General features: G+C 42.8%; 48 non-coding genes across 48 annotated transcripts; all 48 read right to left on the reverse strand.

Moving 5' to 3' along the window:
• Positions 1-110: 110 nt before the first annotated feature.
• On the reverse strand, positions 111-183 carry TRNAV-CAC (transfer RNA valine (anticodon CAC)). The gene has a single exon. It is a non-coding gene; the product is annotated as a tRNA-Val (tRNA).
• Positions 184-387: 204 nt separating this feature from the next.
• TRNAM-CAU (transfer RNA methionine (anticodon CAU)) lies at positions 388-460 on the reverse strand. Its single transcript has one exon. It is a non-coding gene; the product is annotated as a tRNA-Met (tRNA).
• A 5,345-nt stretch (positions 461-5,805) lies between these two features.
• Positions 5,806-5,878, reverse strand: TRNAV-CAC (transfer RNA valine (anticodon CAC)). The gene has a single exon. It is a non-coding gene; the product is annotated as a tRNA-Val (tRNA).
• Positions 5,879-5,943: 65 nt separating this feature from the next.
• TRNAM-CAU (transfer RNA methionine (anticodon CAU)) lies at positions 5,944-6,016 on the reverse strand. The gene has a single exon. It is a non-coding gene; the product is annotated as a tRNA-Met (tRNA).
• Positions 6,017-7,192: 1,176 nt separating this feature from the next.
• On the reverse strand, positions 7,193-7,265 carry TRNAV-CAC (transfer RNA valine (anticodon CAC)). The gene has a single exon. It is a non-coding gene; the product is annotated as a tRNA-Val (tRNA).
• Positions 7,266-8,298: 1,033 nt separating this feature from the next.
• On the reverse strand, positions 8,299-8,371 carry TRNAV-CAC (transfer RNA valine (anticodon CAC)). Its single transcript has one exon. It is a non-coding gene; the product is annotated as a tRNA-Val (tRNA).
• A 482-nt stretch (positions 8,372-8,853) lies between these two features.
• Positions 8,854-8,926, reverse strand: TRNAV-CAC (transfer RNA valine (anticodon CAC)). Its single transcript has one exon. It is a non-coding gene; the product is annotated as a tRNA-Val (tRNA).
• Positions 8,927-9,130: 204 nt separating this feature from the next.
• On the reverse strand, positions 9,131-9,203 carry TRNAM-CAU (transfer RNA methionine (anticodon CAU)). The gene has a single exon. It is a non-coding gene; the product is annotated as a tRNA-Met (tRNA).
• A 480-nt stretch (positions 9,204-9,683) lies between these two features.
• Positions 9,684-9,756, reverse strand: TRNAV-UAC (transfer RNA valine (anticodon UAC)). Its single transcript has one exon. It is a non-coding gene; the product is annotated as a tRNA-Val (tRNA).
• A 204-nt stretch (positions 9,757-9,960) lies between these two features.
• On the reverse strand, positions 9,961-10,033 carry TRNAV-CAC (transfer RNA valine (anticodon CAC)). Its single transcript has one exon. It is a non-coding gene; the product is annotated as a tRNA-Val (tRNA).
• Positions 10,034-10,237: 204 nt separating this feature from the next.
• On the reverse strand, positions 10,238-10,310 carry TRNAV-UAC (transfer RNA valine (anticodon UAC)). The gene has a single exon. It is a non-coding gene; the product is annotated as a tRNA-Val (tRNA).
• Positions 10,311-10,375: 65 nt separating this feature from the next.
• On the reverse strand, positions 10,376-10,448 carry TRNAV-CAC (transfer RNA valine (anticodon CAC)). Its single transcript has one exon. It is a non-coding gene; the product is annotated as a tRNA-Val (tRNA).
• Positions 10,449-10,652: 204 nt separating this feature from the next.
• On the reverse strand, positions 10,653-10,725 carry TRNAM-CAU (transfer RNA methionine (anticodon CAU)). The gene has a single exon. It is a non-coding gene; the product is annotated as a tRNA-Met (tRNA).
• Positions 10,726-10,789: 64 nt separating this feature from the next.
• On the reverse strand, positions 10,790-10,862 carry TRNAV-UAC (transfer RNA valine (anticodon UAC)). Its single transcript has one exon. It is a non-coding gene; the product is annotated as a tRNA-Val (tRNA).
• A 1,453-nt stretch (positions 10,863-12,315) lies between these two features.
• Positions 12,316-12,388, reverse strand: TRNAV-CAC (transfer RNA valine (anticodon CAC)). Its single transcript has one exon. It is a non-coding gene; the product is annotated as a tRNA-Val (tRNA).
• Positions 12,389-12,592: 204 nt separating this feature from the next.
• On the reverse strand, positions 12,593-12,665 carry TRNAM-CAU (transfer RNA methionine (anticodon CAU)). Its single transcript has one exon. It is a non-coding gene; the product is annotated as a tRNA-Met (tRNA).
• Positions 12,666-13,144: 479 nt separating this feature from the next.
• On the reverse strand, positions 13,145-13,217 carry TRNAV-UAC (transfer RNA valine (anticodon UAC)). Its single transcript has one exon. It is a non-coding gene; the product is annotated as a tRNA-Val (tRNA).
• Positions 13,218-13,421: 204 nt separating this feature from the next.
• Positions 13,422-13,494, reverse strand: TRNAV-CAC (transfer RNA valine (anticodon CAC)). The gene has a single exon. It is a non-coding gene; the product is annotated as a tRNA-Val (tRNA).
• A 482-nt stretch (positions 13,495-13,976) lies between these two features.
• TRNAV-CAC (transfer RNA valine (anticodon CAC)) lies at positions 13,977-14,049 on the reverse strand. Its single transcript has one exon. It is a non-coding gene; the product is annotated as a tRNA-Val (tRNA).
• Positions 14,050-14,253: 204 nt separating this feature from the next.
• TRNAM-CAU (transfer RNA methionine (anticodon CAU)) lies at positions 14,254-14,326 on the reverse strand. Its single transcript has one exon. It is a non-coding gene; the product is annotated as a tRNA-Met (tRNA).
• A 479-nt stretch (positions 14,327-14,805) lies between these two features.
• TRNAV-UAC (transfer RNA valine (anticodon UAC)) lies at positions 14,806-14,878 on the reverse strand. The gene has a single exon. It is a non-coding gene; the product is annotated as a tRNA-Val (tRNA).
• Positions 14,879-15,082: 204 nt separating this feature from the next.
• On the reverse strand, positions 15,083-15,155 carry TRNAV-CAC (transfer RNA valine (anticodon CAC)). Its single transcript has one exon. It is a non-coding gene; the product is annotated as a tRNA-Val (tRNA).
• Positions 15,156-15,359: 204 nt separating this feature from the next.
• Positions 15,360-15,432, reverse strand: TRNAV-UAC (transfer RNA valine (anticodon UAC)). Its single transcript has one exon. It is a non-coding gene; the product is annotated as a tRNA-Val (tRNA).
• Positions 15,433-15,497: 65 nt separating this feature from the next.
• Positions 15,498-15,570, reverse strand: TRNAV-CAC (transfer RNA valine (anticodon CAC)). Its single transcript has one exon. It is a non-coding gene; the product is annotated as a tRNA-Val (tRNA).
• A 619-nt stretch (positions 15,571-16,189) lies between these two features.
• TRNAM-CAU (transfer RNA methionine (anticodon CAU)) lies at positions 16,190-16,262 on the reverse strand. Its single transcript has one exon. It is a non-coding gene; the product is annotated as a tRNA-Met (tRNA).
• Positions 16,263-16,326: 64 nt separating this feature from the next.
• On the reverse strand, positions 16,327-16,399 carry TRNAV-UAC (transfer RNA valine (anticodon UAC)). The gene has a single exon. It is a non-coding gene; the product is annotated as a tRNA-Val (tRNA).
• Positions 16,400-16,603: 204 nt separating this feature from the next.
• On the reverse strand, positions 16,604-16,676 carry TRNAV-CAC (transfer RNA valine (anticodon CAC)). Its single transcript has one exon. It is a non-coding gene; the product is annotated as a tRNA-Val (tRNA).
• A 204-nt stretch (positions 16,677-16,880) lies between these two features.
• Positions 16,881-16,953, reverse strand: TRNAM-CAU (transfer RNA methionine (anticodon CAU)). Its single transcript has one exon. It is a non-coding gene; the product is annotated as a tRNA-Met (tRNA).
• A 758-nt stretch (positions 16,954-17,711) lies between these two features.
• On the reverse strand, positions 17,712-17,784 carry TRNAM-CAU (transfer RNA methionine (anticodon CAU)). The gene has a single exon. It is a non-coding gene; the product is annotated as a tRNA-Met (tRNA).
• A 64-nt stretch (positions 17,785-17,848) lies between these two features.
• TRNAV-UAC (transfer RNA valine (anticodon UAC)) lies at positions 17,849-17,921 on the reverse strand. The gene has a single exon. It is a non-coding gene; the product is annotated as a tRNA-Val (tRNA).
• Positions 17,922-18,125: 204 nt separating this feature from the next.
• On the reverse strand, positions 18,126-18,198 carry TRNAV-CAC (transfer RNA valine (anticodon CAC)). Its single transcript has one exon. It is a non-coding gene; the product is annotated as a tRNA-Val (tRNA).
• A 481-nt stretch (positions 18,199-18,679) lies between these two features.
• Positions 18,680-18,752, reverse strand: TRNAM-CAU (transfer RNA methionine (anticodon CAU)). The gene has a single exon. It is a non-coding gene; the product is annotated as a tRNA-Met (tRNA).
• A 64-nt stretch (positions 18,753-18,816) lies between these two features.
• TRNAV-UAC (transfer RNA valine (anticodon UAC)) lies at positions 18,817-18,889 on the reverse strand. Its single transcript has one exon. It is a non-coding gene; the product is annotated as a tRNA-Val (tRNA).
• A 204-nt stretch (positions 18,890-19,093) lies between these two features.
• TRNAV-CAC (transfer RNA valine (anticodon CAC)) lies at positions 19,094-19,166 on the reverse strand. The gene has a single exon. It is a non-coding gene; the product is annotated as a tRNA-Val (tRNA).
• Positions 19,167-19,370: 204 nt separating this feature from the next.
• Positions 19,371-19,443, reverse strand: TRNAM-CAU (transfer RNA methionine (anticodon CAU)). The gene has a single exon. It is a non-coding gene; the product is annotated as a tRNA-Met (tRNA).
• Positions 19,444-20,478: 1,035 nt separating this feature from the next.
• TRNAM-CAU (transfer RNA methionine (anticodon CAU)) lies at positions 20,479-20,551 on the reverse strand. The gene has a single exon. It is a non-coding gene; the product is annotated as a tRNA-Met (tRNA).
• Positions 20,552-20,615: 64 nt separating this feature from the next.
• On the reverse strand, positions 20,616-20,688 carry TRNAV-UAC (transfer RNA valine (anticodon UAC)). The gene has a single exon. It is a non-coding gene; the product is annotated as a tRNA-Val (tRNA).
• Positions 20,689-20,892: 204 nt separating this feature from the next.
• On the reverse strand, positions 20,893-20,965 carry TRNAV-CAC (transfer RNA valine (anticodon CAC)). The gene has a single exon. It is a non-coding gene; the product is annotated as a tRNA-Val (tRNA).
• Positions 20,966-21,169: 204 nt separating this feature from the next.
• On the reverse strand, positions 21,170-21,242 carry TRNAM-CAU (transfer RNA methionine (anticodon CAU)). The gene has a single exon. It is a non-coding gene; the product is annotated as a tRNA-Met (tRNA).
• A 481-nt stretch (positions 21,243-21,723) lies between these two features.
• Positions 21,724-21,796, reverse strand: TRNAM-CAU (transfer RNA methionine (anticodon CAU)). Its single transcript has one exon. It is a non-coding gene; the product is annotated as a tRNA-Met (tRNA).
• Positions 21,797-22,138: 342 nt separating this feature from the next.
• On the reverse strand, positions 22,139-22,211 carry TRNAV-UAC (transfer RNA valine (anticodon UAC)). The gene has a single exon. It is a non-coding gene; the product is annotated as a tRNA-Val (tRNA).
• A 204-nt stretch (positions 22,212-22,415) lies between these two features.
• Positions 22,416-22,488, reverse strand: TRNAV-CAC (transfer RNA valine (anticodon CAC)). The gene has a single exon. It is a non-coding gene; the product is annotated as a tRNA-Val (tRNA).
• Positions 22,489-22,692: 204 nt separating this feature from the next.
• On the reverse strand, positions 22,693-22,765 carry TRNAM-CAU (transfer RNA methionine (anticodon CAU)). The gene has a single exon. It is a non-coding gene; the product is annotated as a tRNA-Met (tRNA).
• Positions 22,766-23,938: 1,173 nt separating this feature from the next.
• On the reverse strand, positions 23,939-24,011 carry TRNAV-UAC (transfer RNA valine (anticodon UAC)). Its single transcript has one exon. It is a non-coding gene; the product is annotated as a tRNA-Val (tRNA).
• Positions 24,012-24,076: 65 nt separating this feature from the next.
• Positions 24,077-24,149, reverse strand: TRNAV-CAC (transfer RNA valine (anticodon CAC)). The gene has a single exon. It is a non-coding gene; the product is annotated as a tRNA-Val (tRNA).
• A 204-nt stretch (positions 24,150-24,353) lies between these two features.
• TRNAM-CAU (transfer RNA methionine (anticodon CAU)) lies at positions 24,354-24,426 on the reverse strand. The gene has a single exon. It is a non-coding gene; the product is annotated as a tRNA-Met (tRNA).
• Positions 24,427-24,490: 64 nt separating this feature from the next.
• On the reverse strand, positions 24,491-24,563 carry TRNAV-UAC (transfer RNA valine (anticodon UAC)). Its single transcript has one exon. It is a non-coding gene; the product is annotated as a tRNA-Val (tRNA).
• Positions 24,564-25,182: 619 nt separating this feature from the next.
• Positions 25,183-25,255, reverse strand: TRNAM-CAU (transfer RNA methionine (anticodon CAU)). Its single transcript has one exon. It is a non-coding gene; the product is annotated as a tRNA-Met (tRNA).
• Positions 25,256-26,056: the final 801 nt, after the last annotated feature.

A 26,056-nucleotide genomic window follows, 5' to 3' on the forward strand; every position in this document is an offset into this window, starting at 1 on the left:
CATCCGCGTGTGAAGCGGACGTGATAACCACTAGACCATAGATACTTAGTAGTACTGACTTTTCCAAGAGACCTAGCTTATTTTTATGCCCAATCACGATGATCAAAATATGTATCTACCAGGGCCCGAACTTGGGACCTTCCGCTTGTGAAGCGGACGTGATAACCACTACACCATAGATACGTAGTAATGCTGAGTTTTCCAAGAGACCTAGCTTGATTTTATGCCCAATCACGATGTTCAAAATATGTATCTAACATGGGCTCGATCTTGCAACCTTCCGCGTGTGAAGCGAACGTGATAACCACTACACCATAGATACTTAGTAATACTGATTTTTCCAAGAGACGTACCTTATTTTTTTGCACATTCACGATGGTCAAAATATGTATCTACCAGGGCTCGAACCTGGGACCTTCCGCGTATGAAGCGGACGTGATAACCACTACACCATAGATACGTAGTAATGCTGAGTTTTCCAAGAAACCTAGCTTATTTTTTGCCTATTCACGATGGACAAAAATATGTATCTAACATGGGCTCGATCTTGGAACCTTCCGCGTGTGAAGCGGACGTGATAACAACTACACCATAGATACTTAGTAATACTGAGTTTTCCAAGAGACCTAGCTTATTTTTATGCCCAATCACGATAATCAAAATATGTATCTACCAGGGCCCGAACTTGGGACCTTCCGCTAGTGAAGCGGACGTGATAGCCACTACACCATAGATACGTAGTAATGCTGAGTTTTCCAAGAGACCTTGCTTATTTTTATGCCCAATCACGATGATCAAAATATGTATCTAACATGGGCTCGATTTTGGAAACTTCCGCGTGTGAATCGGACGTGATACCCACTACACCATAGATACGTTGTACCACTGAATTTTTCAAGAGATCTACCTTATTTTTATTAGACATAATGTTTTTTTTGTAGACTAGAGATAAGCTACGAAATTAGACCCTTGACCCCGGTTGGCCACGCCCCCTTTGTTTACTTGATGTTTCCCATTTTGGGGTGTAAAGTAGTTGCTTCCGAGTTCTGGTGTTTGCCGGTTAGGCTATGGTTAGGATTAGATAATTTGTTATTTATTTCTACTAATGTTATACTTTATTATAATTTAACTTGAATTAAATAAAACTCATTCATTAACAACGACACTAGAATAGATTATTTCAACATGGTAGCAGAGCGTGGTTCGAGCGCGGAACCTCGTTGTTAATGAACCCAAGGCCCGGCTGCATGCAAGAAGGTCAAGCGGTGGAAGTAACTAAGAGCCACCCCCCCCCAAAGCGGCACTCAACAAGCAAGCCCAAACAAGACCGTGGAATCATGGCGGAACGGTACGATAGTGGTAGAGGAATGCCTGCTTTCGAATTTATGAAATTATCAGATGACAATTATACGGATTGGAAGGTAGACATGAAGAGCGCCTTATTGGATCAAGGACTTTGGGGGATCGTTGCCGACACAGAAACTCCTCCAGCGGAGACGGCAAGAGCAGACGAGAGAGAGCGATACAGATTACGGCAAGAGAAAGCGTTATCCAAGATCTTACTCGCAGTAGATAGCCAACATAAGAGAATCATAGCACCATGTACGACAGCGGTGGAGGCGTGGGAAAGGCTAAGAAAGCAACATGAGCCAAAGTCGAAAACACGCATCTTGAACCTGAGGGTGGAGTTACAAGGACTTAGATTCACCCCGCCAGAGTCTATGGCAGGGTATCTGGCAAGGATGGAAGAAGTCGTGGAAAAATTAGCGCAAGCTGGTGGAACTATCCCATCAAAGGAGGTGGCTTACCAGATGATTCATTTACTTCCCAGCGAATATTCTAATGTGAAATTCAGAATATGCAACTTAACGGACGAAGAATTCACTCCAGACAACGTAAAGACCCTCCTCATTGAAGAATTTGAAAGGCAGAAGCAAGAGGCGATAGCCGAAGAAATGGAGGAGGCAAAGACACACAGCGGATTTGCATCAAAAATGAATCAGCGAGGAGGTGGACGACCAAGAAGAAAGAAAAAGGAAGTGGAATGTTTCAATTGCCATAGAAAAGGTCATTTTGCAAGACAGTGCCCAGATCAATATGACGATACGAAAAAGAAGAAGAGCGTTACATCATCCAAAAGGGAAGGAAAATCTTTTTACGCGTCTGCGATGGTCTCCAAATCGGAAGAAGATACCTGGGTACTCGATAGCGGTGCTACACACCATTTTTGCAAGAGACGAGAATGGATGATTAACTACAAGAGTACAGAATTGAACGTGGATACGGCCGATAACGAAACCCAGGCCAAGGGGACCGGAGACGTGATTCTGAGGGTAAAAACGAACTGCGGCGAAGAGGACATAACGTTACGAGATGTTTACTATGTCCCAACCTACAAAAGGAATTTGTTATCCGTAAGGAAGATAGACGAGCAGGGATACAAATTAACCTTTCACCAAGGCTTAGTGGAAGTATTCAATAAGGAGGATAATGAGGTATTCATGACAGCTACACTCCGAAGGAATAATCTTTACATGGTGGACGCCCGAGTAGAAGGAAAGGAAAGTAAAACGCCAACATGTAATGCCAGTACCGCAGAAGAAACGGAACTCTGGCACAGGCGACTGGGACATCCAAGTATCGATAGAATGATCGCCCTAAGTAACAAGAATATGGTGAAGGGATTGCCGACATTTCAGAGGAAATTAGGAGTATGCGTTCCATGCAGAGTATCAAAATCAACGAAGGCCCCATCAAAACTCATTGACAAGATCGTAACGACAAAGACCTTAGAACTGGTACATAGCGACTTGTGGGGACCTGCACCTGTCCAATCAAATGGAGGAGCAAAATACTTCGTGAGTTTCATAGATGACTTCTCAAGAAAGACAAGAGTTTATCTTCTCGCATCGAAGAAAGACCTATACAAGACGTTCCAGGAGTACATCGCTTGGGCTGAGAGACAAACAGGACATAAACTCAAGAGAATCCGAACAGACAATGGGTTGGAATATTGTTCCGGAAAATTCGAAGAAATATGCAACGGTGCAGGCATCCAAATGGAAAGGACCAATACCTATACTCCACAGATGAACGGCGTGGCGGAGAGATTTAACCGAACTGCGTTAGATGGCGTACGAGCACTTCTAGAAGATTCAGGCTTACCGCAACATATGTGGGCGGAAGCGTTACAAACATTTACCTACCTCAATAATCGCTTACCACATTCCAAGGTGATTGGAGTGGTTCCAGAAGAGCAATGGATTGGTAGGAAGTTGTCGGCTAGTCATTTGAAGCGCTTTGGTTGCTTAGCGTTCACGTATTTGCACAAACCCCAGAGGAGCAAATTGGAAAGGAGATCAAGGAAGGGAGTTTTCGTTGGGTACGCTGTCAAAACAAAAGGGTATCGCATATGGTTTCCTAAGGAAGACTTTACCGCAGAGACTAAACATGTCAGTTTCGATGAAGGCAAGAGAGGAATTGAAGCCATCTCACCCACGAAAAGAAAAAACGACAAGGTCACGGTGTACAATGACTATTGGCCAGAATTGCACAATGTAGAAGCCGAATATGAAAGCTCGGAAGACTCATCAGACACAGCATCAGAAGAAAATGACGGCACCTCGTCAGAAGAAAGCGGGGAAATAGGGTCCACAGAAACCAGTCAGGAAGAACTTGAGGACGGAAATAACACTCCTACCACGATAAGGAAGAGGGAAATACAGCCAAGCAAAACAGGAGGAAGAACCTATGTATATTATCGTCCTGAGGGAGGAACGAGAAAATACAAATGCCTGAAAGATATTCAAGAGTATTTAGAAGAAAGGGGAGAGGTATTCGATGCTACGAAATTCGACTTCAGCACTACGAAGAAGAAAGCAAAAGAAAACGTAGAGGCAAACCTCATAGAAATCCCAAGATGTTACGCTGATGCCATAGAAAGTGACGAAAAGGAACAGTGGAAAGAAGCAATGGATATGGAAATGAAGACTATTAGGCAGAGGAACGTATACGAGACCGTGAAGAAAACGCCGGAAATGAAGATTATCGGGACCAAATGGGTGTTTGCCATCAAGAGAAAATCGACGGGCGAAATTGCAAGATACAAGGCCCGGTTGGTGGCGTTGGGATACACGCAGAGATACGGCGAAGACTATGACTTGACGTATGCTCCAGTCATAAATTTCACACTAGTCAGGATATGCGTGTTCCTGTTTGTCACTTGTCTAGAATGGCAGCACAGACAGCTAGACATAAAGAGCGCATATCTCTACGGTAGCCTTGAAGAAGACATCCATGTTGCCGAACCAGAGGGTTATGCTACAGAAACAGGAGATACCGTATGGCACCTGAATAAAGCACTCTATGGGTTAAAGCAGAGCGGCCACCAATGGTGAGGGAATTGGATGCCACATTGGCCAAACTTGGATATACGAAAGTCTTAGGTTGTAATTGCCTATACCGATATGGATCGCAAGCGGTATTAATAGTCTACGTAGATGATATCATCCTCTTTACCACGACAAGTGATACGATGAAGAAGCTCCTCTGCCAACTCAACTCCGTATTTGAGGTCACGGATTTAGGAGAGCTCCACTATTTCCTCGGAGTAGAATTTGAATTTCCCAGATCAGGCGAAGCAAAAAGACATCAACAACGATACATAGAGATAATCAAGAAACAATTTGCAATGGAAACATCAGACAAGAAATTGGATATCCCACTCCCGAATGGAACATGCTTAACAAGAAACGAACACCACCAACCAGGAGAAGAAGATGGATATAGGAGAATCATTGGAACCCTCCTTTATCTGTCGCAGCGAACGAGACCAGACATAACATTCGTAGTGTCATGCCTGGCAAAATTCTCTTCGAATCCCGGGAAGCGTCATAGTGCATACCTAAGAAGAGTCCTCCAGTACGTGATTGACACCCAAGATTATTCCTTGCATTATCACAAGACATCGGATGCAGGTCTAATCGCATATTCTGATGCCTCTTGGGCTTCGGATACAGAGGACCGCAAATCCACCAGTGGGTTCATTGTCAACATCGGAAACAACCCAGTCCAGTGGCGATCAAGCAAGCAGTCCTGCGTTGCCTTGTCTTCAATGGAGTCCGAGTATATAGCACTAGCGGAATTAGCGAAAGAAATAGCCTGGTTGTCTCCGATCATGAATGAACTTCACAAACAATGCTGCCCCGATGAACTGAAATTAAGCTTAACCAGAGTGTACTGTGATAATCAAGCTGCAAATGACTTTGCCAAGAATGTAATTGAGAATAACCGCTCTAAACACATACATTTGAGATTTCATTTTGTTCGTGATTGTTTAAATAATAAGTTGTTTAACCTAGTTTTTGTACGTACAAATGATAATATTGCAGATATTTTCACAAAGTTGTTACCGAAAAGAAAATTTCTAGAATTTTGTGTATTAATGAATCTATGTTAGCTTAATTATGATACCGTTTCGTAAGATTATCTTAGTCAAAGGGGAGTATTAGACATAATGTTTTTTTGTAGACTAGAGATAAGCAACGAAATTAGACCCTTGACCCCGGTTGGCCACGCCCCCTTTGTTTACTTGCTGTTTCCCATTTTGGGGTGTAAAGTAGTTGCTTCCGAGTTCTGGTGTTTGCCGGTTAGGCTATGGTTAGGCTTAGATAATTTGTTATTTATTTCTACTAATGTTATACTTTATTATAATTTAACTTGAATTAAATAAAACTCATTCATTAACAACGACACTAGAATAGATTATTTCAACAATTTTTATGCCAAATCACGATGGACAAAACATGTATCTACCAGGGCCCTAACTTGGGACCTTCCGCTTGTGAAGCGGACGTGATAACCACTACACCATAGATACGTAGTAATGCTGAGTTTTCCAAGAGACATAGCTTATTTTTATGCCCAATCACGATGGTCAAAATATGTATCTACCAGGACTCGAACCTGGGACCTTCCGCGTATGAAGCGGACGTGATAACCACTACACCATACATACGTAGTAATGCTGACTTGTCCAAGAAACCTAGCTTATTTTTTGCCCATTCACGATGGACAAAATATTTATCTAACATGGGCTCGATCTTGGAACCTTCCGCGTATGAAGCGGACGTGATAACCACTACACCATAGATACGTAGTAATGCTGAGTTTTCCAAGAAACGTAGCTTATTTTTATGCCCAATCACGATGGTCAAAATATGTATCTAACATGGGCTCGATCTTGGAACCTTCCGCGTGTGAAGTGGACGTTATACCCACTACACCATAGATACTTAGTAATACTGAGTTTTCCAAGAGACCTAGCTTATTTTTATGCCCAATCACGATGGTCAAAATATGTATCTAACATGGGTTCGATCTTTGTACCTTCCGCTTGTGAAGCGGACGTGATAACCACTACACCATAGATACGTAGTAATGCTGAGTTTTCCAAGAGACCTAGCTTGATTTTATGCCCAATCACGATGGTCAAAATATGTATCTAACATCGGCTCGATCTTGCAACCTTCCTCGTGTGAAGCGGACGTGATAACCACTACACCATAGATACTTAGTAATACTGAGTTTTCCAGGAGACCTAGCTTATTTTTATGCCCAATCACGATGGTCAAAATATGTATCTAACATGGGCTCGATCTTGGTACCTTCCGCTTGTGAAGCGGACGTGATAACCACTACACCATAGATACGTAGTAATGTTGAGTTTTCCAAGAGACCTAGCTTGATTTTATGCCCAATCACGATGGTCAAAATATGTATCTAACATGGGCTCGATCTTGCAACCTTCCTCGTGTGAAGCGGACGTGATAACCACTACACCATAGATACTTAGTAATACTGAGTTTTCCAGGAGACCTAGCTTATTTTTATGCCCAATCACGATGGTCAAAATATGTATCTAACATGGGCTCGATCTTGGAAACTTCCGCGTGTGAATCGGACGTGATACCCACTACACCATAGATACGTTGTAACACTGAGTTTTCCAAGAGACCTAGCTTATTTTTATGCCCAATCACGATGGTCAAAATATGTATCTAACATGGGCTCGATCTTGGAACCTTCCACGTGTGAAGCGGACGTGATACCCACTACACCATAGATACTTAGTAGTATTAACTTTTCCAAGAGACCTAGCTTATTTTAATGCCCAATCACGATGATCAAAATATGTATCTACCAGGGCCCGAACTTGGGACCTTCCGCTTGTGAAGCGGACGCGATAACCACTACACCATAGATACGTAGTAATGCTGAGTTTTCCAAGAGACCTAGCTTGATTTTATGCCCAATCACGATGGTCAAAATATGTATCTAACATGGGCTCGATCTTGCAACCTTCCGCGTGTGAAGCGGACGTGATAACCACTACACCATAGATACTCAGTAATACTGAGTTTTCCAAGAGACCTAGCTTATTTTTTTGCACAATCACGATGGTCAAAATATGTATCTACCAGGGCTCGAACCTGGGACCTTCCGCGTATGAAGTGGACGTGATAACCACTACCCCATAGATACGTAGTAATGCTGAGTTTTCCAAGAAACCTAGCTTTTTTTTTGCCTATTCACGATGGACAAAATATGTATCTAACATGGGCTCGATCTTGGAACCTTCCGCGTGTGAAGCGGACGTGATAACCACTACACCATAGATACTTAGTAATACTGAGTTTTCCAAGAGACCTAGCTTATTTTTATGCCCAATCACGATGGTCAAAATATGTATCTACCAGGGCCCGAACTTGGGACCTTCCGCTTGTGAAGCTGACGTGATAACCACTACACCATAGATACGTAGAAATGCTGAGTTTTCCAAGAGACCTAGCTTGATTTTATGCCCAATCACGATGGTCAAAATATGTATCTAACATGGGCTCGATCTTGCAACCTTCTGCTTGTGAAGCGGACGTGATAACCACTAGACCATAGATACGTAGTAATGCTGATTTTTCCAAGAAACCTAGCTTATTTTTTGCCCAATCACGATGGTCAAAATATGTACCTACCAGGGCTCGAACCTGGGACCTTCCGCGTGTAAAGAGGACGTGATAACCACTACACCATATATACGTAGTAACACTGAGTTTTCCAAGAGACCTAGCTTATTTTTATGCCCAATCACGATGGTCAAAATATGTATCTAACATGGGCTCGATCTTGGAACCATCCACGTGTGAAGCGGACGTGATAACCACTAGACCATAGATACTTAGTAGCACTGACTTTTCCAAGAGACCTAGCTTATTTTTATGCCCAATCACGATGATCAAAATATGTATCTACCAGGGCCCGAACTTGGGACCTTCCGCTTGTGAAGCGGACGTGATAACCACTACACCATAGATACGTAGTAATGCTGAGTTTTCCAAGAGACCTAGCTTGATTTTATGCCCAATCACGATGGTCAAAATATGTATCTAACATGGGCTCGATCTTGCAACCTTCCTCGTGTGAAGCGGACGTGATAACCACTACACCATAGATACTTAGTAATACTGAGTTTTCCAGGAGACCTAGCTTATTTTTATGCCCAATCACGATGGTCAAAATATGTATCTAACATGGGCTCGATCTTGGAAACTTCCGCGTGTGAATCGGACGTGATACCCACTACACCATAGATACGTTGTAACACTGAGTTTTCCAAGAGACCTAGCTTATTTTTATGCCCAATCACGATGGTCAAAATATGTATCTAACATGGGCTCGATCTTGGAACCTTCCACGTGTGAAGCGGACGTGATACCCACTACACCATAGATACTTAGTAGTACTAACTTTTCCAAGAGACCTAGCTTATTTTAATGCCCAATCACGATGATCAAAATATGTATCTACCAGGGCCCGAACTTGGGACCTTCCGCTTGTGAAGCGGACGCGATAACCACTACACCATAGATACGTAGTAATGCTGAGTTTTCCAAGAGACCTAGCTTGATTTTATGCCCAATCACGATGGTCAAAATATGTATCTAACATGGGCTCGATCTTGCAACCTTCCGCGTGTGAAGCGGACGTGATAACCACTACACCATAGATACTCAGTAATACTGAGTTTTCCAAGAGACCTAGCTTATTTTTTTGCACAATCACGATGGTCAAAATATGTATCTACCAGGGCTCGAACCTGGGACCTTCCGCGTATGAAGCGGACGTGATAACCACTACACCATAGATACGTAGTAATGCTGAGTTTTCCAAGAAACCTAGCTTTTTTTTTTGCCTATTCACGATGGACAAAATATGTATCTAACATGGGCTCGATCTTGGAACCTTCCGCGTGTGAAGCGGACGTGATAACCACTACACCATAGATACTTAGTAATACTGAGTTTTCCAAGAGACCTAGCTTATTTTTATGCCCAATCACGATGGTCAAAATATGTATCTACCAGGGCCCGAACTTGGGACCTTCCGCTTGTGAAGCTGACGTGATAACCACTACACCATAGATACGTAGAAATGCTGAGTTTTCCAAGAGACCTAGCTTGATTTTATGCCCAATCATGATGGTCAAAATATGTATCTAACATGGGCTCGATCTTGCAACCTTCTGCTTGTGAAGCGGACGTGATAACCACTAGACCATAGATACGTAGTAATGCTGATTTTTCCAAGAAACCTAGCTTATTCTTTGCCCAATCACGATGGTCAAAATATGTACCTACCAGGGCTCGAACCTGGGACCTTCCGCGTGTAAAGCGGACGTGATAACCACTACACCATATATACGTAGTAACACTGAGTTTTCCAAGAGACCTAGCTTATTTTTATGCCCAATCACGATGGTCAAAATATGTATCTAACATGGGCTCGATCTTGGAACCATCCACGTGTGAAGCGGACGTGATAACCACTAGACCATAGATACTTAGTAGCACTGACTTTTCCAAGAGACCTAGCTTATTTTTATGCCCAATCACGATGATCAAAATATGTATCTACCAGGGCCCGAACTTGGGACCTTCCGCTTGTGAAGCGGACGTGATAACCACTACACCATAGATACGTAGTAATGCTGAGTTTTCCAAGAGACCTAGCTTGATTTTATGCCCAATCACGATGTTCAAAATATGTATCTAACATGGGCTCGATCTTGCAACCTTCCGCGTGTGAAGCGGACGTGATAACCACTACACCATAGATACTAAGTAATACTGAGTTTTCCAAGAGACCTAGCTTATTTTTTTGCACAATCACGATGGTCAAAATATGTATCTACCAGGGCTCGAACCTGGGACCTTCCGCGTGTAAAGCGGACGTGATAACCACTACACCATAGATACGTAGTAACACTGAGTTTTTCAAGAGATCTACCTTATTTTTATGCCAAATCACGATGGACAAAACATGTATCTACCAGGGCCCGAACTTGGGACCTTCCGCTTGTGAAGCGGACGTGATAACCACTACACCATAGATACGTAGTAATGCTGAGTTTTCCAAGAGACCTAGCTTATTTTTATGCCCAATCACGATGGTCAAAATATGTATCTAACATGGGCTCGATCTTGGAACCTTCCGCGTGTGAAGCGGACGTGGTACCCACTACACCATAGATACTTAGTAATGCTGAGTTTTCCAAGAGACTTAGCTTATTTTTATGCCCAACCACGATGGTCAAAATGTGTATCTACCATGACTCGAACCTGGGACCTTCCGCGTATGAAGCGGACGTGATAACCACTACACCATACATACGTAGTAATGCTGACTTGTCCAAGAAACCTAGCTTATTTTTTGCCCAATCACGATGGTCAAAATATGTATCTACCAGGGCTCGAACCTGAGACCTTCCGCGTGTAAAGCGGACATGATAACCACTACACCATAGATACGTAGTAACACTGAGTTTTCCAAGAGACCTAGCTTATTTTTATGCCCAATCACGATGGTCAAAATATGTATCTAACATGGGCTCGATCTTGGAACCTTCCGCGTGTGAAGCGGACGTGATACCCACTACACCATAGATACTTAGTAATACTGAGTTTTCCAAGAGACCTAGCTTATTTTTATGCCCAATCACGATGGTCAAAATATGTATCTACCAGGACTCGAACCTGGGACCTTCCGCGTATGAAGCGGACGTGATAACCACTACATCATACATACGTAGTAATGCTGACTTGTCCAAGAAACCTAGCTTATTTTTTGCCCATTCACGATGGACAAAATATTTATCTAACATGGGCTCGATCTTGGAACCTTCCGCGTATGAAGCGGACGTGATAACCACTACACCATAGATACGTAGTAATGCTGAGTTTTCCAAGAAACGTAGCTTATTTTTATGCCCAATCACGATGGTCAAAATATGTATCTAACATGGGCTCGATCTTGGAACCTTCCGCGTGTGAAGTGGACGTTATACCCACTACACCATAGATACTTAGTAATACTGAGTTTTCCAAGAGACCTAGCTTATTTTTATGCCCAATCACGATGGTCAAAATATGTATCTAACATGGGTTCGATCTTTGTACCTTCCGCTTGTGAAGCGGACGTGATAACCACTACACCATAGATACGTAGTAATGCTGAGTTTTCCAAGAGACCTAGCTTGATTTTATGCCCAATCACGATGGTCAAAATATGTATCTAACATCGGCTCGATCTTGCAACCTTCCTCGTGTGAAGCGGACGTGATAACCACTACACCATAGATACTTAGTAATACTGAGTTTTCCAGGAGACCTAGCTTATTTTTATGCCCAATCACGATGGTCAAAATATGTATCTAACATGGGCTCGATCTTGGTACCTTCCGCTTGTGAAGCGGACGTGATAACCACTACACCATAGATACGTAGTAATGTTGAGTTTTCCAAGAGACCTAGCTTGATTTTATGCCCAATCACGATGGTCAAAATATGTATCTAACATGGGCTCGATCTTGCAACCTTCCTCGTGTGAAGCGGACGTGATAACCACTACACCATAGATACTTAGTAATACTGAGTTTTCCAGGAGACCTAGCTTATTTTTATGCCCAATCACGATGGTCAAAATATGTATCTAACATGGGCTCGATCTTGGAAACTTCCGCGTGTGAATCGGACGTGATACCCACTACACCATAGATACGTTGTAACACTGAGTTTTCCAAGAGACCTAGCTTATTTTTATGCCCAATCACGATGGTCAAAATATGTATCTAACATGGGCTCGATCTTGGAACCTTCCACGTGTGAAGCGGACGTGATACCCACTACACCATAGATACTTAGTAGTATTAACTTTTCCAAGAGACCTAGCTTATTTTAATGCCCAATCACGATGATCAAAATATGTATCTACCAGGGCCCGAACTTGGGACCTTCCGCTTGTGAAGCGGACGCGATAACCACTACACCATAGATACGTAGTAATGCTGAGTTTTCCAAGAGACCTAGCTTGATTTTATGCCCAATCACGATGGTCAAAATATGTATCTAACATGGGCTCGATCTTGCAACCTTCCGCGTGTGAAGCGGACGTGATAACCACTACACCATAGATACTCAGTAATACTGAGTTTTCCAAGAGACCTAGCTTATTTTTTTGCACAATCACGATGGTCAAAATATGTATCTACCAGGGCTCGAACCTGGGACCTTCCGCGTATGAAGTGGACGTGATAACCACTACACCATAGATACGTAGTAATGCTGAGTTTTCCAAGAAACCTAGCTTTTTTTTTGCCTATTCACGATGGACAAAATATGTATCTAACATGGGCTCGATCTTGGAACCTTCCGCGTGTGAAGCGGACGTGATAACCACTACACCATAGATACTTAGTAATACTGAGTTTTCCAAGAGACCTAGCTTATTTTTATGCCCAATCACGATGGTCAAAATATGTATCTACCAGGGCCCGAACTTGGGACCTTCCGCTTGTGAAGCTGACGTGATAACCACTACACCATAGATACGTAGAAATGCTGAGTTTTCCAAGAGACCTAGCTTGATTTTATGCCCAATCACGATGGTCAAAATATGTATCTAACATGGGCTCGATCTTGCAACCTTCTGCTTGTGAAGCGGACGTGATAACCACTAGACCATAGATACGTAGCAATGCTGATTTTTCCAAGAAACCTAGCTTATTTTTTGCCCAATCACGATGGTCAAAATATGTACCTACCAGGGCTCGAACCTGGGACCTTCCGCGTGTAAAGCGGACGTGATAACCACTACACCATATATACGTAGTAACACTGAGTTTTCCAAGAGACCTAGCTTATTTTTATGCCCAATCACGATGGTCAAAATATGTATCTAACATGGGCTCGATCTTGGAACCATCCACGTGTGAAGCGGACGTGATAACCACTAGACCATAGATACTTAGTAGCACTGACTTTTCCAAGAGACCTAGCTTATTTTTATGCCCAATCACGATGATCAAAATATGTATCTACCAGGGCCCGAACTTGGGACCTTCCGCTTGTGAAGCGGACGTGATAACCACTACACCATAGATACGTAGTAATGCTGAGTTTTCCAAGAGACCTAGCTTGATTTTATGCCCAATCACGATGGTCAAAATATGTATCTAACATGGGCTCGATCTTGCAACCTTCCTCGTGTGAAGCGGACGTGATAACCACTACACCATAGATACTTAGTAATACTGAGTTTTCCAGGAGACCTAGCTTATTTTTATGCCCAATCACGATGGTCAAAATATGTATCTAACATGGGCTCGATCTTGGAAACTTCCGCGTGTGAATCGGACGTGATACCCACTACACCATAGATACGTTGTAACACTGAGTTTTCCAAGAGACCTAGCTTATTTTTATGCCCAATCACGATGGTCAAAATATGTATCTAACATGGGCTCGATCTTGGAACCTTCCACGTGTGAAGCGGACGTGATACCCACTACACCATAGATACTTAGTAGTACTAACTTTTCCAAGAGACCTAGCTTATTTTAATGCCCAATCACGATGATCAAAATATGTATCTACCAGGGCCCGAACTTGGGACCTTCCGCTTGTGAAGCGGACGCGATAACCACTACACCATAGATACGTAGTAATGCTGAGTTTTCCAAGAGACCTAGCTTGATTTTATGCCCAATCACGATGGTCAAAATATGTATCTAACATGGGCTCGATCTTGCAACCTTCCGCGTGTGAAGCGGACGTGATAACCACTACACCATAGATACTCAGTAAGACTGAGTTTTCCAAGAGACCTAGCTTATTTTTTTGCACAATCACGATGGTCAAAATATGTATCTACCAGGGCTCGAACCTGGGACCTTCCGCGTATGAAGCGGACGTGATAACCACTACACCATAGATACGTAGTAATGCTGAGTTTTCCAAGAAACCTAGCTTTTTTTTTGCCTATTCACGATGGACAAAATATGTATCTAACATGGGCTCGATCTTGGAACCTTCCGCGTGTGAAGCGGACGTGATAACCACTACACCATAGATACTTAGTAATACTGAGTTTTCCAAGAGACCTAGCTTATTTTTATGCCCAATCACGATGGTCAAAATATGTATCTACCAGGGCCCGAACTTGGGACCTTCCGCTTGTGAAGCTGACGTGATAACCACTACACCATAGATACGTAGAAATGCTGAGTTTTCCAAGAGACCTAGCTTGATTTTATGCCCAATCACGATGGTCAAAATATGTATCTAACATGGGCTCGATCTTGCAACCTTCTGCTTGTGAAGCGGACGTGATAACCACTAGACCATAGATACGTAGTAATGCTGATTTTTCCAAGAAACCTAGCTTATTTTTTGCCCAATCACGATGGTCAAAATATGTACCTACCAGGGCTCGAACCTGGGACCTTCCGCGTGTAAAGCGGACGTGATAACCACTACACCATATATACGTAGTAACACTGAGTTTTCCAAGAGACCTAGCTTATTTTTATGCCCAATCACGATGGTCAAAATATGTATCTAACATGGGCTCGATCTTGGAACCATCCACGTGTGAAGCGGACGTGATAACCACTAGACCATAGATACTTAGTAGCACTGACTTTTCCAAGAGACCTAGCTTATTTTTATGCCCAATCACGATGATCAAAATATGTATCTACCAGGGCCCGAACTTGGGACCTTCCGCTTGTGAAGCGGACGTGATAACCACTACACCATAGATACGTAGTAATGCTGAGTTTTCCAAGAGACCTAGCTTGATTTTATGCCCAATCACGATGTTCAAAATATGTATCTAACATGGGCTCGATCTTGCAACCTTCCGCGTGTGAAGCGGACGTGATAACCACTACACCATAGATACTAAGTAATACTGAGTTTTCCAAGAGACCTAGCTTATTTTTTTGCACAATCACGATGGTCAAAATATGTATCTACCAGGGCTCGAACCTGGGACCTTCCGCGTGTAAAGCGGACGTGATAACCACTACACCATAGATACGTAGTAACACTGAGTTTTTCAAGAGATCTACCTTATTTTTATGCCAAATCACGATGGACAAAACATGTATCTACCAGGGCCCGAACTTGGGACCTTCCGCTTGTGAAGCGGACGTGATAACCACTACACCATAGATACGTAGTAATGCTGAGTTTTCCAAGAGACCTAGCTTATTTTTATGCCCAATCACGATAATCAAAATATGTATCTACCAGGGCCCGAACTTGGGACCTTCCGCTAGTGAAGCGGACGTGATAGCCACTACACAATAGATACGTAGTAATGCTGAGTTTTCCAAGAGACCTTGCTTATTTTTATGCCCAATCACGATGGTCAAAATATGTATCTAACATGGGCTCGATCTTGGAAACTTCCGCGTGTGAATCGGACGTGATACCCACTACACCATAGATACGTTGTAACACTGAGTTTTTCAAGAGATCTACCTTATTTTTATGCCAAATCACGATGGACAAAACATGTATCTACCAGGTCCTGAACTTGGGACCTTCCGCTTGTGAAGCGGACGTGATAAACACTACATCATAGATACGTAGTAATGCTGAGTTTTCCAAGAGACCTAGCTTATTTTTATGCCCAATCACGATGGTCAAAATATGTAACTAACATGGGCTCGACCTTGGAACCTTCTGCGTGTGAAGCGGACGTGGTACCCACTACACCATAGATACTTAGTAATACTGAGTTTTCCAAGAGACTTAGCTTATTTTTATGCCCAACCACGATGGTCAAAATATGTATCTACCATGACTCGAACCTGGGACCTTCCGCGTATGAAGCGGACGTGATAACCACTACACCATACATACGTAGTAATGCTGACTTGTCCAAGAAACCTAGCTTATTTTTTGCCCAATCACGATGGTCAAAATATGTATCTACCAGGGCTCGAACCTGGGACCTTCCGCGTGTAAAGCGGACATGATAACCACTACACCATAGATACGTAGTAACACTGAGTTTTCCAAGAGACCTAGCTTATTTTTATGCCCAATCACGATGGTCAAAATATGTATCTAACATGGGCTCGATCTTGGAACCATCCACGTGTGAAGCGGACGTGATAACCACTAGACCATAGATACTTAGTAGCACTGACTTTTCCAAGAGACCTAGCTTATTTTTATGCCCAATCACGATGATCAAAATATGTATCTACCAGGGCCCGAACTTGGGACCTTCCGCTTGTGAAGCGGACGTGATAACCACTACACCATAGATACGTAGTAATGCTGAGTTTTCCAAGAGACCTAGCTTGATTTTATGCCCAATCACGATGTTCAAAATATGTATCTAACATGGGCTCGATCTTGCAACCTTCCGCGTGTGAAGCGGACGTGATAACCACTACACCATAGATACTTAGTAATACTGAGTTTTCCAAGAGACGTACCTTATTTTTTTGCACATTCACGATGGTCAAAATATGTATCTACCAGGGCTCGAACCTGGGACCTTCCGCGTATGAAGCGGACGTGATAACCACTACACCATAGATACGTAGTAATGCTGAGTTTTCCAAGAAACCTAGCTTATTTTTTGCCTATTCACGATGGACAAAAATATGTATCTAACATGGGCTCGATCTTGGAACCTTCCGCGTGTGAAGCGGACGTGATAACAACTACACCATAGATACTTAGTAATACTGAGTTTTCCAAGAGACCTAGCTTATTTTTATGCCCAATCACGATAATCAAAATATGTATCTACCAGGGCCCGAACTTGGGACCTTCCGCTAGTGAAGCGGACGTGATAGCCACTACACAATAGATACGTAGTAATGCTGAGTTTTCCAAGAGACCTTGCTTATTTTTATGCCCAATCACGATGGTCAAAATATGTATCTAACATGGGCTCGATCTTGGAAACTTCCGCGTGTGAATCGGACGTGATACCCACTACACCATAGATACGTTGTAACACTGAGTTTTTCAAGAGATCTACCTTATTTTTATGCCAAATCACGATGGACAAAACATGTATCTACCAGGTCCTGAACTTGGGACCTTCCGCTTGTGAAGCGGACGTGATAAACACTACATCATAGATACGTAGTAATGCTGAGTTTTCCAAGAGACCTAGCTTATTTTTATGCCCAATCACGATGGTCAAAATATGTAACTAACATGGGCTCGATCTTGGAACCTTCTGCGTGTGAAGCGGACGTGGTACCCACTACACCATAGATACTTAGTAATACTGAGTTTTCCAAGAGACTTAGCTTATTTTTATGCCCAACCACGATGGTCAAAATATGTATCTACCATGACTCGAACCTGGGACCTTCCGCGTATGAAGCGGACGTGATAACCACTACACCATACATACGTAGTAATGCTGACTTGTCCAAGAAACCTAGCTTATTTTTTGCCCAATCACGATGGTCAAAATATGTATCTACCAGGGCTCGAACCTGGGACCTTCCGCGTGTAAAGCGGACATGATAACCACTACACCATAGATACGTAGTAACACTGAGTTTTCCAAGAGACCTAGCTTATTTTTATGCCCAATCACGATGGTCAAAATATGTATCTAACATGGGCTCGATCTTGGAACCATCCACGTGTGAAGCGGACGTGATAACCACTAGACCATAGATACTTAGTAGCACTGACTTTTCCAAGAGACCTAGCTTATTTTTATGCCCAATCACGATGATCAAAATATGTATCTACCAGGGCCCGAACTTGGGACCTTCCGCTTGTGAAGCGGACGTGATAACCACTACACCATAGATACGTAGTAATGCTGAGTTTTCCAAGAGACCTAGCTTGATTTTATGCCCAATCACGATGTTCAAAATATGTATCTAACATGGGCTCGATCTTGCAACCTTCCGCGTGTAAAGCGGACGTGATAACCACTACACCATAGATACGTAGTAACACTGAGTTTTTCAAGAGATCTACCTTATTTTTATGCCAAATCACGATGGACAAAACATGTATCTACCAGGGCCCGAACTTGGGACCTTCCGCTTGTGAAGCGGACGTGATAACCACTACATCATAGATACGTAGTAATGCTGAGTTTTCCAAGAGACCTAGCTTATTTTTATGCCCAATCACGATGGTCAAAATATGTATCTAACATGGGCTCGATCTTGGAACCTTCCGCGTGTGAAGCGGACGTGGTACCCACTACACCATAGATACTTAGTAATACTGAGTTTTCCAAGAGACTTAGCTTATTTTTATGCCCAACCACGATGGTCAAAATATGTATCTACCATGACTCGAACCTGGGACCTTCCGCGTATGAAGCGGACGTGATAACCACTACACCATACATACGTAGTAATGCTGGCTTGTCCAAGAAACCTAGCTTATTTTTTGCCCAATCACGATGGTCAAAATATGTATCTACCAGGGCTCGAACCTGGGACCTTCCGCGTGTAAAGCGGACATGATAACCACTACACCATAGATACGTAGTAACACTGAGTTTTCCAAGAGACCTAGCTTATTTTTATGCCCAATCACGATGGTCAAAATATGTATCCAACATGGGCTCGATCTTGGAACCATCCGCGTGTGAAGCGGACGTGATAACCACTAGACCATAGATACTTAGTAGTACTAACTTTTCCAAGAGACCTAGCTTATTTTTATGCCCAATCACGATGATCAAAATATGTATCTACCAGGGCCCGAACTTGGGACCTTCCGCTTGTGAAGCGGACGTGATAACCACTACACCATAGGTACGTAGTAATGGTGAGTTTTCCAAGAGACCTAGCTTGATTTTATGCCCAATCACGATGTTCAAAATATGTATCTAACATGGGCTCGATCTTGCAACCTTCCGCGTGTGAAGCGGACGTGATAACCACCACACCATAGATACTTAGTAATACTGAGTTTTCCAAGAGACGTACCTTATTTTTTTGCACATTCACGATGGTCAAAATATGTATCTACCAGGGCTCGAACCTGGGACCTTCCGCGTATGAAGCGGACGTGATAACCACTACACCATAGATACGTAGTAATGCTGAGTTTTCCAAGAAACCTAGCTTATTTTTTGCCTATTCACGATGGACAAAAATATGTATCTAACATGGGCTCGATCTTGGAACCTTCCGCGTGTGAAGCGGACGTGATAACAACTACACCATAGATACTTAGTAATACTGAGTTTTCCAAGAGACCTAGCTTATTTTTATGCCCAATCACGATAATCAAAATATGTATCTACCAGGGCCCGAACTTGGGACCTTCCGCTAGTGAAGCGGACGTGATAGCCACTACACAATAGATACGTAGTAATGCTGAGTTTTCCAAGAGACCTTGCTTATTTTTATGCCCAATCACGATGGTCAAAATATGTATCTAACATGGGCTCGATCTTGGAACCTTCCGCGTGTGAAGCGGACGTGATAACAACTACACCATAGATACTTAGTAATACTGAGTTTTCCAAGAGACCTAGCTTATTTTTATGCCCAATCACGATAATCAAAATATGTATCTACCAGGGCCCGAACTTGGGACCTTCCGCTAGTGAAGCGGACGTGATAGCCACTACACAATAGATACGTAGTAATGCTGAGTTTTCCAAGAGACCTTGCTTATTTTTATGCCCAATCACGATGGTCAAAATATGTATCTAACATGGGCTCGATCTTGGAAACTTCCGCGCGTGAATCGGACGTGATACCCACTACACCATAGATACGTTGTAACACTGAGTTTTTCAAGAGATCTACCTTATTTTTATGCCAAATCACGATGGACAAAACATGTATCTACCAGGTCCCGAACTTGGGACCTTCCGCTTGTGAAGCGGACGTGATAAACACTACATCATAGATACGTAGTAATGCTGAGTTTTCCAAGAGACCTAGCTTATTTTTATGCCCAATCACGATGGTCAAAATATGTAACTAACATGGGCTCGATCTTGGAACCTTCCGCGTGTGAAGCGGACGTGGTACCCACTACACCATAGATACTTAGTAATACTGAGTTTTCCAAGAGACTTAGCTTATTTTTATGCCCAACCACGATGGTCAAAATATGTATCTACCATGACTCGAACCTGGGACCTTCCGCGTATGAAGCGGACGTGATAACCACTACACCATACATACGTAGTAATGCTGACTTGTCCAAGAAACCTAGCTTATTTTTTGCCCAATCACGATGGTCAAAATATGTATCTACCAGGGCTCGAACCTGGGACCTTCCGCGTGTAAAGCGGACATGATAACCACTACACCATAGATACGTAGTAACACTGAGTTTTCCAAGAGACCTAGCTTATTTTTATGCCCAATCACGATGGTCAAAATATGTATCTAACATGGGCTCGATCTTGGAACCATCCGCGTGTGAAGCGGACGTGATAACCACTAGACCATAGATACTTAGTAGTACTGACTTTTCCAAGAGACCTAGCTTATTTTTATGCCCAATCACGATGATCAAAATATGTATCTACCAGGGCCCGAACTTGGGACCTTCCGCTTGTGAAGCGGACGTGATAACCACTACACCATAGATACGTAGTAATGCTGAGTTTTCCAAGAGACTTAGCTTGATTTTATGCCCAATCACGATGTTCAAAATATGTATCTAACATGGGCTCGATCTTGCAACCTTCCGCGTGTGATGCGGACGTGATAACCACTACACCATAGATACTTAGTAATACTGAGTTTTCCAAGAGACGTACCTTATTTTTTTGCACATTCACGATGGTCAAAATATGTATCTACCAGGGCTCAAACCTGGGACCTTCCGCGTATGAAGCGGACGTGATAACCACTACACAATAGATACGTAGTAATGCTGAGTTTTCCAAGAGACCTTGCTTATTTTTATGCCCAATCACAATGGTCAAAATATGTATCTAACATGGGCTCGATCTTGGAAACTTCCGCGTGTGAATCGGACGTGATACCCACTACATTATAGATACGTTGTAACACTGAGTTTTTCAAGAGATCTACCTTATTTTTATGCCCAATCACGATAATCAAAATATGTATCTACCAGGGCCCGAACTTGGGACCTTCCGCTTGTGAAGCGGACGTGATAAACACTACACCATGGATACGTAGTAATGCTGAGTTTTCCAAGAGACCTAGCTTATTTTTATGCCCAATCACGATGGTCAAAATATGTAACTAACATGGGCTCGATCTTGGAACCTTCCGCGTGTGAAGCGGACGTGATACCCACTACACCATAGATACTTAGTAATACTGAGTTTTCCAAGAGACCTAGCTTATTTTTATGCCCAATCACGATGGTCAAAATATGTATCTACCAGGACTAGAACCTGGGACCTTCCGCGTATGAAGCGGACGTGATAACCACTACACCATACATACGTAGTAATGCTGACTTGTCCAAGAAACCTAGCTTATTTTTTGCCCATTCACGATGGACAAAATATTTATCTAACATCGGCTCGATCTTGGAACCTTCCGCGTATGAAGCGGACGTGATAACCACTACACCATAGATACGTAGTAATGCTGAGTTTTCCAAGAAACGTAGCTTATTTTTATGCCCAATCACGATGGTCAAAATATGTATCTAACATGGGCTCGATCTTGGAACCTTCCGCGTGTGAAGTGGACGTGATACCCACTACACCATAGATACTTAGTAATACTGAGTTTTCCAAGAGACCTAGCTTATTTTTATGCCCAATCACGATGGTCAAAATATGTATCTACCAGGGCTCGAACCTGGGACCTTCCGCGTGTAAAGCGGACATGATAACCACTACACCATAGATACGTAGTAACACTGAGTTTTCCAAGAGACCTAGCTTATTTTTATGCCCAATCACGATGGTCAAAATATGTATCTAACATGGGCTCGATCTTGGAACCATCCGCGTGTGAAGCGGACGTGATAACCACTAGACCATAGATACTTAGTAGTACTGACTTTTCCAAGAGACCTAGCTTATTTTTATGCCCAATCACGATGATCAAAATATGTATCTACCAGGGCCCGAACTTGGGACCTTCCGCTTGTGAAGCGGACGTGATAACCACTACACCATAGATACGTAGTAATGCTGAGTTTTCCAAGAAACTTAGCTTGATTTTATGCCCAATCACGATGTTCAAAATATGTATCTAACATGGGCTCGATCTTGCAACCTTCCGCGTGTGAAGCGGACGTGATAACCACTAAACCATAGCTACTTAGTAATACTGAGTTTTCCAAGAGACGTACCTTATTTTTTTGCACATTCACGATGGTCAAAATATGTATCTACCAGGGCTCGAACCTGGGACCTTCCGCGTATGAAGCGGACGTGATAACCACTACACCATAGATACGTAGTAATGCTGAGATTTCCAAGAAACCTAGCTTATTTTTTGCCTATTCACGATGGACAAAAATATGTATCTAACATGGGCTCGATCTTGGAACCTTCCGCGTGTGAAGCGGACGTGATAACAACTACACCATAGATACTTAGTAATACTGAGTTTTCCAAGAGACCTAGCTTATTTTTATGCCCAATCACGATAATCAAAATATGTATCTACCAGGGCCCGAACTTGGGACCTTCCGCTAGTGAAGCGGACGTGATAGCCACTACACAATAGATACGTAGTAATGCTGAGTTTTCCAAGAGACCTTGCTTATTTTTATGCCCAATCACGATGGTCAAAATATGTATCTAACATGGGCTCGATCTTGGAAACTTCCGCGTGTGAATCGGACGTGATACCCACTACACCATAGATACTTAGTAATACTGAGTTTTCCAAGAGACCTAGCTTATTTTTATGCCCAATCACGATAATCAAAATATGTATCTACCAGGGCCCGAACTTGGGACCTTCCGCTAGTGAAGCGGACGTGATAGCCACTACACAATAGATACGTAGTAATGCTGAGTTTTCCAAGAGACCTTGCTTATTTTTATGCCCAATCACGATGATCAAAATATGTATCTAACATGGGCTCGATCTTGGAAACTTCCGCGTGTGAATCGGACGTGATACCCACTACACCATAGATACGTTGTAACACTGAGTTTTTCAAGAGATCTACCTTATTTTTATGCCAAATCACGATGGACAAAACATGTATCTACCAGGTCCCGAACTTGGGACCTTCCGCTTGTGAAGCGGACGTGATAACCACTACACCATACATACGTAGTAATGCTGACTTGTCCAAGAAACCTAGCTTATTTTTTGCCCATTCACGATGGACAAAATATTTATCTAACATCGGCTCGATCTTGGAACCTTCCGCGTATGAAGCGGACGTGATAACCACTACACCATAGATACGTAGTAATGCTGAGTTTTCCAAGAAACGTAGCTTATTTTTATGCCCAATCACGATGGTCAAAATATGTATCTAACATGGGCTCGATCTTGGAACCTTCCGCGTGTGAAGTGGACGTGATACCCACTACACCATAGATACTTAGTAATACCGAGTTTTCCAAGAGACCTAGCTTATTTTTATGCCCAATCACGATGGTCAAAATATGTATCTACCAGGGCTCGAACCTGGGACCTTCCGCGTGTAAAGCGGACGTGATAACCACTACACCATAGATACGTAGTAACACTGAGTTTTTCAAGAGATCTACCTTATTTTTATGCCAAATCACGATGGACAAAACATGTATCTACCAGGGCCCGAACTTGGGACCTTCCGCTTGTGAAGCGGACGTGATAACCACTACACCATAGATACGTAGTAATGCTGAGTTTTCCAAGAGACCTAGCTTATTTTTATGCCCAATCACGATGGTTAAAATATGTATCTAACATGGGCTCGATCTTGGAACCTTCCGCGTGTGAAGCGGACGTGATACCCACTACACCATAGATACTTAGTAATACTGAGTTTTCCAAGAGACCTAGCTTTTTTTTATGCCCAACCACGATGGTCAAAATATGTATCTACCATGACTCGAACCTGGGACCTTCCGCGTATGAAGCGGACGTGATAACCACTACACCATACATACGTAGTAATGCTGACTTGTCCAAGAAACCTAGCTTATTTTTTGCCCAATCACGATGGTCAAAATATGTATCTACCAGGGCTCGAACCTGGGACCTTCCGCGTGTAAAGCGGACATGATAACCACTACACCATAGATACGTAGTAACACTGAGTTTTCCAAGAGACCTAGCTTATTTTTTGCCTATTCACGATGGACAAAAATATGTATCTAACATGGGCTCGATCTTGGAACCTTCCGCGTGTGAAGCGGACGTGATAACAACTACACCATAGATACTTAGTAATACTGAGTTTTCCAAGAGACCTAGCTTATTTTTATGCCCAATCACGACAATCAAAATATGTATCTACCAGGGCCCGAACTTGGGACCTTCCGCTAGTGAAGCGGACGTGATAGCCACTACACAATAGATACGTGGTAATGCTGAGTTTTCCAAGAGACCTTGCTTATTTTTATGCCCAATCACGATGGTCAAAATATGTATCTAACATGGGCTCGATCTTGGAAACTTCCGCGTGTGAATCGGACGTGATACCCACTACACCATAGATACGTTGTAACACTGAGTTTTTCAAGAGATCTACCTTATTTTTATGCCAAATCACGATGGACAAAACATGTATCTACCAGGGCCCGAACTTGGGACCTTCCGCTTGTGAAGCGGACGTGATAAACACTACACCATAGATACGTAGTAATGCTGAGTTTTCCAAGAGACCTAGCTTATTTTTATGCCCAATCACGATGGTCAAAATATGTATCTACCAGGACTCGAACCTGGGACCTTCCGCGTATGAAGCGGACGTGATAACCACTACACCATACATACGTAGTAATGCTGACTTGTCCAAGAAACCTAGCTTATTTTTTGCCCATTCACGATGGACAAAATATTTATCTAACATGGGCTCGATCTTGAAACCTTCCGCGCATGAAGCGGACGTGATAACCACTACACCATAGATACGTAGTAATGCTGAGTTTTCCAAGAAACGTAGCTTATTTTTATGCCCAATCACGATGGTCAAAATATGTATCTAACATGGGTTCGATCTTGGTACCTTCCGCTTGTGAAGCGGACGTGATAACCACTACACCATAGATACGTAGTAATGCTGAGTTTTCCAAGAGACCTAGCTTGATTTTATGCCCAATCACGATGGTCAAAATATGTATCTAACATGGGCTCGATCTTGCAACCTTCCTCGTGTGAAGCGAACGTGATAACCACTACACCATAGATACTTAGTAATACTGAGTTTTCCAGGAGACCTAGCTTATTTTTATGCCCAATCACGATGGTCAAAATATGTATCTAACATGGGCTCGATCTTGGAAACTTCCGCGTGTGAATCGGACGTGATACCCACTACACCATAGATACGTTGTAACACTGAGTTTTCCAAGAGACCTAGCTTATTTTTATGCCCAAACACGATGGTCAAAATATGTATCTACCTGGACTCGAACCTGGGACCTTCCGCGTATGAAGCGGACGTGATAACCACTACACCATACATACGTAGTAATGCTGACTTGTCCAAGAAACCTAGCTTATTTTTTGCCCATTCACGATGGACAAAATATTTATCTAACATGGGCTCGATCTTGGAACCTTCCGCGTATGAAG

This window comes from Phalangium opilio, unplaced genomic scaffold, assembly GCF_054372755.1.
Source record: "Phalangium opilio isolate 3A_F unplaced genomic scaffold, DU_Popi_V2 ptg000106l_1, whole genome shotgun sequence".
NCBI lineage: Eukaryota > Metazoa > Arthropoda > Arachnida > Opiliones > Phalangiidae > Phalangium > Phalangium opilio.